At 34.8% G+C, this 10004-nt stretch overlaps 2 non-coding genes across 2 annotated transcripts; one reads left to right on the plus strand and one right to left on the minus strand.

The window, feature by feature from the left end:
• The first annotated feature begins 455 nt into the window (after positions 1–455).
• On the plus strand, positions 456–563 carry LOC112753381 (small nucleolar RNA R71). The gene has a single exon (XR_003177770.1). It is a non-coding gene; the product is annotated as a small nucleolar RNA R71 (small nucleolar RNA).
• A 9113-nt stretch (positions 564–9676) lies between these two features.
• LOC112753847 (small nucleolar RNA R71) lies at positions 9677–9784 on the minus strand. Its single transcript, XR_003178211.1, has one exon. It is a non-coding gene; the product is annotated as a small nucleolar RNA R71 (small nucleolar RNA).
• Between the last annotated feature and the right edge of the window lie 220 nt (positions 9785–10004).

The raw sequence follows: 10004 nt of genomic DNA on the forward strand, positions 1-10004 counted from the left end.
TGATCCTTCCATGAGAAATTTGGATGATTTCTCCATGTTGAGTTATAGGTGTTTCCATAAGGTTCACCTAAATAGTTTACGTCTGCTATTGCAGGGTTCTCAGGATCATAGGCTTCTTCTTCAGAAGATGCCTCTTGAGTACTGTTGGATGCAGCTTGCATTCCATGCAGACTCTGAGAAATCATATTGACTTGCTGAGTCAATATTTTATTCTGAGCCAATATGGCATTCAGAGTATCAACTTCAAGAACTCCCTTCTTCATAGGCGTCCCATTACTCACAGGATTCCTTTCAGAAGTGTACATGAACTGGTTATTAGCAACCATGTCAATGAGTTCTTGAGCTTCTGCAGGCGTTTTCTTTAGGTGAATGGATCCACCTGCAGAAGTGTCCAGTGACATCTTTGATAGCTCAGATAAACCATCATAGAATATATCCAGGATGGTCCATTCTGAAAGCATGTCAGAAGGACACTTTTTGGTCAACTGTTTGTATCTTTCCCAAGCTTCATAGAGGGATTCACCTTCTTTCCGTCTGAAGGTTTGAACATCAGCTCTAAGCTTGCTCAGCTTTTGAGGAGGAAAGTACTTGGCTAAGAAAGCCGTGACCAGCTTATCCCAAGAGTTCAGGCTGTCTTTAGGTTGAGAATCCAACCATAATCTAGCTCTGTCTCTTACAGCAAAAGGGAAAAGCATGAGCCTGTAGACTTCAGGATCTATTCCATTAGTCTTAACAGTATCACATATCTGCAAGAATTCAGTTAAGAACTGAAAAGGATCTTCAGATGGAAGTCCATGAAACTTGCAGTTCTGCTGCATTAGAGAAACTAATTGAGGTTTAAGCTCAAAATTGTTTGCTCCAATGGCAGGAATGGAGATGCTTCTTCCATGTAAATTGGAATTAGGTGCAGTAAAGTCACCAAGCATTCTCCTTGCATTGTTGTTGGGTTCGGCTGCCATCTCCTTTACTTGTTCGAAATTTTCAATCAAGTTGTCTCTGGATTGTTGTAATTTAGCTTCTCTTAATTTTCTCTTCAGAGTCCTTTCAGGTTCTGGATCAGCTTCAACAAGAATGCCTTTTTCTCTGTCCCTGCTCATAAGAAAGAGGAGAACAAAAGAAAAGAAGAGGAATCCTCTATGTCACAGTAAAGAGGATCCTTATTGTTAGTAGAAGAAAAGAAGAAGAAATTCGAACACAGATAGAGTAGGGGGTTCGAATTTGGTGATGATGTGAGGAAGTAATGTTAGTTAATGAATGAATAAATAGAATAGGATGAGAGAGAGGGGGGGGGGGGAATTTTCGAAAAATATTTTTGAAAAGGAGCTAGTGATTTTTGAAAATTGGTTTTTGAAAGTTGTTAGTATTTTTTTTTTTTCGAAATTTTTTTAAATTAAAAATAAAAAATAAAAATAATTAGTTAATTAAAAAGAAATTTTTGAAAAAGGGGAAGATATTTTCGAAAATTAGAGAGAGAGAGAGTTAGTTAGGTGGTTTTGAAAAAGTTAAGAAACAAACAAAAAGTTAGTTAGTTAGTTGAAACAAATTTTGAAAAGATAAGAAGTTAGGAAGTTAGAAAAGATAATTTGAAAAGATATTTTTGAAAAAGATAAGATAAGAAGATATTTTTGAAAAGATATGATAAAATTAGTTTTGAAAAAGATTTGATTTTTAAAATCACAATTAATGACTTGATTCATAAGAAATCACAAGATATGATTCTAGAACTCAAAGTTTGAATCTTTCTTAACAAGCAAGTAACAAACTTCAAATTTTTGAATCAAAACATTAATTGATTATGTTATTTTCGAAAATTTGTGATAAAAAATAAGAAAAAGATTTTTGAAAAATATTTTTGAAATTTTCGAAAATAACTAATAATTTTGAAAAAGATTTGATTTTTGAAAAAGATTTTGAAAAAGATAAGATTTTCAAATTGAAAATTTGATTTGACTCATGAGAAACAATTTGATTTTTAAAAATTTTTGAAAAAGTCAACTCAATTTTCGAATTTGATGAGAGAAAAAGGGAAAGATATTTTTTTTATTATTTTTGAATTTTTATGATGCAAGAGAAAAACACTAAAAGGATGCAATGCATGAAATTTTTAGATCAAAACAATGAATGCATGCATGAATGCTATGAATGTCAAGATGAACACCAAGAACACTATGAAGAACATGATGAACATCAAAAACATATTTTTGAAAAATTTTTAATGCAAAGAAAACATGCAAGACACCAAACTTAGAATTCCTTAATGCTTACGCACTAAGAATTCAAGAATGCATATGATAAACATGAAAAGACACAAAACAAAAAATCATCAAGATCAAACAAGAAGACTTACCAAGAACAACTTGAAGATCATGAAGAACATTATGAATGCATGATATTTTCGAAAAAATGCAAGATGCATATGCAAGTGACACCAAACTTATAATGTGACTCAAGATTTAAACAAGAAACATGAAATAATTTTTTTATTTTTATGATTTTATGATTTTTTTGGATTTTTAACTTATATTTTTCGAAAATTATTTAGAAAAAAGAAAAAGAAGGATTCAAAATTTTTAATATGAATTCCAGGAATCTTATGCTCTAAAACTCCAATCAAAGGGTCAGGCATGGCTTAATAGCCAGCCAAGCTTTAGTATGTAACTCAGACATGACACGCCTGACATTCCTTGCATTCAACAGCCAATTGGCTAAGAAAGACAAAGAAGCTCTTCTCTTGAGTATAAGGATTGAGACATGGCTTTACAGCCAGCCAGGCTCCAACATGCTTCATGAAACACTAGAATTCATTCTTAAAAATTCTGAAGCCATAGAATAATTTATTTTTGAAAACATTTTTATTTATTTTTTTTTTCGAAAACAGATGAGAAAATTTTGAAAATATTTTTGAAAAATTTTTGAAAAGAAAATAAAAAGAAAATTACCTAATCTGAGCAACAAGATGAACCGTCAGTTGTCCAAACTCAAACAATCCCCGGCAACGGCGCCAAAAACTTGGTGCACGAAATTGTGTTCACATCAATGTAGTATTCTTTGTTGTTGTATGGAATCATTATTATGGCACCTATGTGTGGACACAACTCCGTTCAACTAACCAGCAAGTGCACTGGGTCGTCCAAGTAATACCTTACGTGAGTAAGGGTCGAATCCCACGGAGATTGTTGGTATGAAGCAAGCTATGGTCACCTTGTAAATCTCAGTCAGGCGGATTTAAACATGATATTTTATTAGATTCAAATAAACAATAAAAGGGATAGAGATACTTATGTAGATTCATTGGCAAGGATTTCAGATAAGCGAATGGAGATGCTTTTCGTTCCTCTGAACCTCTGCTTTCCTGCTATCTTCATCCAATCAGTCTTACTCCTTTCCATGGCTGGCTGTATGCAAGGGCATCACCGTTGTCAGTGGCTACATCCCCTCCTCTCAGTGAATCATATGCTCACGCACCCTGTCACGGCACGGCTATTCATCTGTCGGTTCTCGATCATGCTGGAATAGGATTCACCCTCCTTTTGCGTCTGTCACTAATGCCCAACAATTGCGAGTTTGAAGCTCGTCACAGTCATTCAATCATTGAATCCTACTCAGAATACCACAGACAAGGTTTAGACCTTCCGGATTCTCTTGAATGCCGCCATCATTCTAGCGTACGCCACGAAGATTCTGGTTAGGAGATCTAAGAGATATTCATTCTAGCTTAATTCATGTAGAACAGAAGTGTTTGTCAGGCACGCGTTCATAAGGGAGAAGGATGATGAGCGTCACACATAATCATCACCTTCATTACGTTCTTGGGTGCGAATGGATATCTTAGAAGCGAAATAAGAAGAATTGAATAGAAAACAGTAGTACTTTGCATTAATCATTGAGGAACAGCAGAGCTCCACACCTTAATCTATGGAGTGTAGAAACTCTACCGTATGAAAATATATAAGTGAAGGTCCAGGCATGGCCGAGATGGCCAGCCCCTCTGATCTAAGAACCAGGCGTCCAAAGATGATCCTAAGATCCTAAGATGATCAAAAGATACCTCATACAATAGTAAAAGGTCCTATTTATAATAAACTAGCTACTAGGGTTTACATGAGTAAGTAATTGATGTACAAATCCACTTCTGGGACCCACTTGGTGTGTGCTTGGGCTTGGGCTTGAGTGTTACACGAGCAGAGGGCATTTGTGGAGTTGAACGCCAGTTTCTGTGCCAGTTTGGGCGTTCAACTCTGGTTTTGGATCCTTTTCTGGCGCTGGACGCCAGATTTGGGCAGAAGGCTGGCGTTGAACGCCAGTTTACGTCGTCAATTCTTGGCCAAAGTATGGACTATTATATATTGCTGGAAAGTCCTGGATGTCTACTTTCCAACGCAATTGAAAGTGCGCCATTTCGAGTTCTGTAGCTCCAGAAAATCTACTTTGAGTGCAGGGAGGTCAGAATCCAACAGCATCAGCAGTCCTTTTTCAACCTCTGAATCTGATTTTTGCTCAAGTCCCTCAATTTCAGCCAGAAAATACCTGAAATCACAGAAAAACACACAAACTCATAGTAAAGTCCAGAAATGTGAATTTAACACAAAATCTATTAAAAACATCCCTAAAAGTAACTAGATCCTACTAAAAACATACTAAAAACAATGTCAAAAAGCGTATAAATTATCCGCTCATCACTTAGGTTAATTAAAGATTCATATTATAGCTCACTTGGCCATACATATATCCTTACCTTTACCTCAGCCCCATTACAACCTTGAAAAGACCTCATGATGTTTGCATTAGTATACTAAGTATTTGTTGATTGGTTAGATGAAGAACAAGGTTTAGAAAGCATGACTAGGGAAGAATAGAGTGATTGACCCTATACACTTGAGAGTTAGAGTGATATACACTACCAGTAAGGGTTCAGTGCTAAATTCTATGTTCCCTGCTTTCATGAGCTATCTTCTTACAAGTTTACTTGTACCTTATTTTGTATGATTTGAATTAGTGGAATCTGATTTATATTTGTCTTGGAGAATTTATTTATTTTTAACCAAGTAGGTAGAAACATTTTGCATGTAGTTGCATTCATATAGATAGGTTGCATTTCATACATTCTACCATTCCTCTTCATCTTTTTAACTTCTCTTTAGCTTAGCATGAGGACATGCTAATGTTTAAGTGTGGGGAGGTTGATAAACCACTATTTTATGGTTTATCTTGTGCTCAATTGAGTGGTTTTTATCTACTCTTTACCCACTTATTCATACTATTTGCATGGTTTTACATTTGCCTTCCTAATTATGTGCTTTAATTGAAAACATGTTTCTTTGGACGTATCTTTGCTAATATTAATCCTCTCTTATTACCATTAGATGCCTTGATATGTGTGTTAAGTATTTTCAGAGATTACAGGGCAGGAATGGCTCAGAGGATGGAAAGGAAGCATGCAAAAGTGGAAGGAATACAAGAAGTTGGAGAAATTGCTAAGCTGTCCAGCCTGACCTCTTCGCACTCAAATAGCTATAACTTTAGCTACAGAGGTCCAAACGACGCGGTTTCGGTTGCGTTGGAAAGCTAACGTCCGGGGATTTAATTTGATATATAATATGCCATAGTTGCCCTGACGCTAGACGACGCGACCGCGTGCTCCATGCTGCCGCGTCGCAGTGACGAAAATCAACGTGTTTGAATTTTTCTCCAGCGATTTCTGGGCTATTTTCGACCCAGTTCTAGGCCCAGAAAACACAGATTAGAGGCTATAAAGTGGGGGAATGCATCCATTCATGGGAAGGTTTTCACAATTCACAATTTTATGAGTAGATGTAGTTTTTAGAGAGAGAGGTTCTCTCCTCTCTCTTAGGATTAGGATTTAGGGTTTCTCCTAGTTTTAGGAGTGGCTCTCAATCCCAGGTTCTTTATTATTATTTATTTTCTCAATTCAATTTATGAACATCTATGCCAGATTTAATTTCCTTTGTTAATGCAATTTGAGGTATTTTCAGATTTAATTTTGCTTTGCTGTATTTATATTGATGCTTTTTAATTTAGATATTTTCTTCCTTTTGGCTTTGGTTAAGTAATTGGTAACGCTTGAGCTGTCAATAAAGTAGTGATTGAAATTGGGAGTTGCTCCAATAACTCTAGTCTTTCCATAGGAATTGACTAGGACCTGAGGATTAAGCTAATTAATCCACTTGATCTACCTTCATAGTTAGAGGTTAACAAAGTGAGATAAAAAATCCAAATTTCATCACAATTGATAAGGATAGGACCTCCAGTTCTAATACCTTGCCAAGAGTTTATTTTATTATTATTATTTTATTTTACTTGTCATATAACATATTCCCACCTTACTTCCAAAACCCCAATTTACAAACTCATAACCAATAATAAGAACATACCTCCCTGCAATTCCTTGAGAAGACGACCCGAGGTTTAAATACTCGGTTATCAATTTTAAAGGGGTTTGTTACTTGTGACAACCAAAATGTTTGTACGAAGGGATTTCTGTCGGTTTAGAGACTATATCTACAACGCGACTGTTTTTATGAAATTCTTTACTGGCAAAAAAAAATCCTAACGTCAGTCATGCCTGGACCTTCATCACTTATGTATTTTCAACGGTAGGGTTTCTACACACCATAGATTAAGGTGTGGAACTCTGCTGTTCCTCATGAATTAATGCAAATACTATTGTTTTTCTATTCAATTCAAGCTTATTCCTATTCTAAGATATCCATTCGCACCCAAGAACATGATGAATGTGATGATTATGTGACGCTCATCATCATTCTCACTTATGAACGCGTGCCTGACAAACACTTCCGTTTTACATGCAAATAAGCTAGAATGAATATCTCTTAGATATCTAATACAGAGGACCGAATCCGAGATATTAGAATCTTCGTGGTATAAGTTAGAACCCATGGACGGCCATTCCTGAGATCTGAAAAGTCTAAACCTTGTCTATGGTATTCCGAGTAGGATCTGGGAAGGGATGGCTGTGACGAGCTTCAAACTCGCAAGTGCTGGGCATAGTGACAGACACAAAAGAATAGTAAATCCTATTCTAGTATGATCGAGAACCGACAGATGATTAGCCATGCAGTGACAGCGCATTGGACCATTTTCACAGAGAGGATGGGATGTAGCCATTGACAACGGTGATGCCCTACATAAAGCTTGCCATGGAAAGGAGTAGGAATGATTGGATGAAGACAGCAGGAAAGCAGAGGTTCAGGAGGATCGAAAGCATCTCTATACCCTTATCTGAAATTCTCACCAATAAATTACATAAGTATCTCTATCCCAGTTTATATTTTATTTACGTTTTTATTATCAATTCACCATAACCATTTGAATTCGCCTGACTGAGATTTACAAGGTGAACATAGCTTGCTTCAGGCCGACAATCTCCGTAGGATCGACCCTTACTCACGTAAGGTTTATTACTTGGACGACCCAGTGCACTTGCTAGTTAGTTGTGCGAAGTTGTGATAAAGGGTTGAGATTACAATTGTGCGTACAAAGTTGTTGGCGCCATTGATGATCACAATTTCATGCACCAAGTTTTTGGCGCCGTTGCCGGGGATTGTTCGAGTTTGGACAACTGACGGTTCATCTTGTTACTCAGATTAGGTAATTATATTTTAATTTTAAGCTTTTATTTCTTATTTTCGAAAAATACAAAAAAAAAATTTCTTCTTTTTTGTTCTTCCCAAAATAATTTTCGAAAAAAATCCAAGAAAAAAATTAATAAAATCATAAAATCAAAAATAATTTTATGTTTCTTGTTTGAGTCTTGTATCAATTTTTAAGTTTGGTGTCAATTGCATCCTTTTATTTTTCTTAAAAATGTTTCGAAAACACATGCATTGAGTTTCTTTCTTGTTCTTCATGATCTTCAAGTTGTTCTTGATAAGTCTTCTTGTTTGATCTTTAAAATTTTTTGTTTTGTGTCTTTTCTTGTTTTTCATATGCATTCTTGAATTCTTAGTGTCTAAATATTAAAAATTTCTATGTTTGGTGTCTTGCATGTTTTCTTTTATTAAAATTTTTTTCAAAAACACATACTTGATGTTCATCATATCTTCAAAGTGCTCTTGGTGTTCATCTTTGCATTCAAAGTGTTCTTGCATGTCTCCTTTGTTTTGATCCAAATTTTTCATGCATTGAGTCTTTTTGATGTTTTTCTCTTTCCTTGTTAAAATTCAAAATTCAAAAAAAAAATATCTTTCCCTTATTTTCTCATAAATTTTCGAAATTTTGAGTTGACTTTTTCAAAACTTTCTAAAATTTAGTTGTTTCTTATGAGTCAAATCAAATTTTCAATTTAAAAAAATTCTATCTTTTTCAAATCTTTTTCAAAAATCAAATCTTTTTCATTTTTTTTCTTCCATATTTTCGAAAACTTTATGATTGATTTTCAAAATCTTTTTCTTATTTCTAATTCATATTTTCGACATTAATGCTAACAATTAATGTGATTGATTCAAAATTTTTAAGTTTTTTACTTGCCTAATAAGAAAGGTTCAATCTTTAAACTCTAGAATCATATCTTTTTAGTTTCTTGTTAGTCAAGTAATCAACTTTGTTTTCAAAATCAAATCTTTTTAAATTTCTTTTTCAAATCTTTTTCAAAACAAGTTTCAATCACATATTTTTCAAAATCAATTTCAAAATCTTTTCTAACTACTTTTCTAACTTCCTATCTTTTCAAAAATTTGATTTTCAAATCTTTTTCAATTAACCACTTTACTTTTTGTTTGATTCTTATCTTTTTCAAAACTACCTAACTAATTCTCTCTCTAATTTTCGAAAATCACCTTCCTCCTTTTTCAAAATTTCATTTTAATTACTTAATTGTTTTAATTTTAATTTAATTTGATTTCAATTTTTATTTTCGAAATTTAACTTTAAATTTTATTTTTATTTTAATTAATTTTCGAAATTCCCTTTCTCTCATCTCCTTCTATTTATTTATTCATCTACTAACACTTCTCTTCCATCCAAAATTCGAACCCCATCTTCATCTCTGTGTTCGAGTTTTTCTCTTCTCCTTCCTACATTCTTCTCTTCTTATACTCATATAAGGAATCTCTATACTGTGACATAGAGGATTCCATATTTTCTTTGTTATTCCCTTCTTTGTCATGTGAGCAAGAACAAGGATAAGAACATTCTTGTTGAAGCTGATCCTAAACCTGAAAGGACTCTGAAGAGGAAGCTAAGGGAAACCAAAGCACAACTCTCTGGAGAAAATCTGACAGAAAATTTCGAAAAAGAAGGAAACATGGCCAAAAATAATAACAATGCAATGAAGATGCTTGGTGACTTTACTGGACCAAATTCCAATTTACATGGAAGAAGCATCTCAATCCCTGCCATTGGAGCAAACAATTTTGAGCTTAAACCTCAATTAGTTTCTCTGATGCAACAGAACTGCAAGTTTCATGGACTTCCATCCGAAGATCTTTTTTAGTTTTTAACTGAATTCTTGCAGATCTGTGATACTGTTAAGACCAATGGGGTTGATCCCGAGGTCTACAAGCTTATGCTTTTCCCGTTTGCTGTAAGAGACAGAGCTAGAATATGGTTGGATTCTCAACCTAAGGATAGCCTGAACTCTTGGGAGAAGCTGGTCACGGCTTTCTTAGCCAAATTCTTTCCTCCTCAAAAGCTTAGTAAGCTTAGAGTGGATGTTCAAACCTTCAGACAAAAGAAAGGTGAATCCCTCTATGAAGCTTGGGAGAGATACAAGGAACTGACCAAAAAGTGTCCTTCTGACATGCTTTCAGAATGGACCATCCTGGATATATTCTATGATGGTCTGTCTGAATTATCAAAGATGTCATTGGACCATTCTGCAGGTGGATCCATTCACCTAAAGAAAACGCCTGCAAAAGCTCAAGAACTCATTGACATGGTTGCAAATAACCAGTTCATGTACACTTCTAAAAGGAACCCTGTGAGTAATGGGACGCCTATGAGGAAGGGAGTTCTTGAAATTGATG

The sequence above is a fragment of the Arachis hypogaea genome, chromosome 15 (genome assembly GCF_003086295.3).
Source record: "Arachis hypogaea cultivar Tifrunner chromosome 15, arahy.Tifrunner.gnm2.J5K5, whole genome shotgun sequence".
NCBI classification, from domain to species: Eukaryota; Viridiplantae; Streptophyta; class Magnoliopsida; order Fabales; family Fabaceae; genus Arachis; species Arachis hypogaea.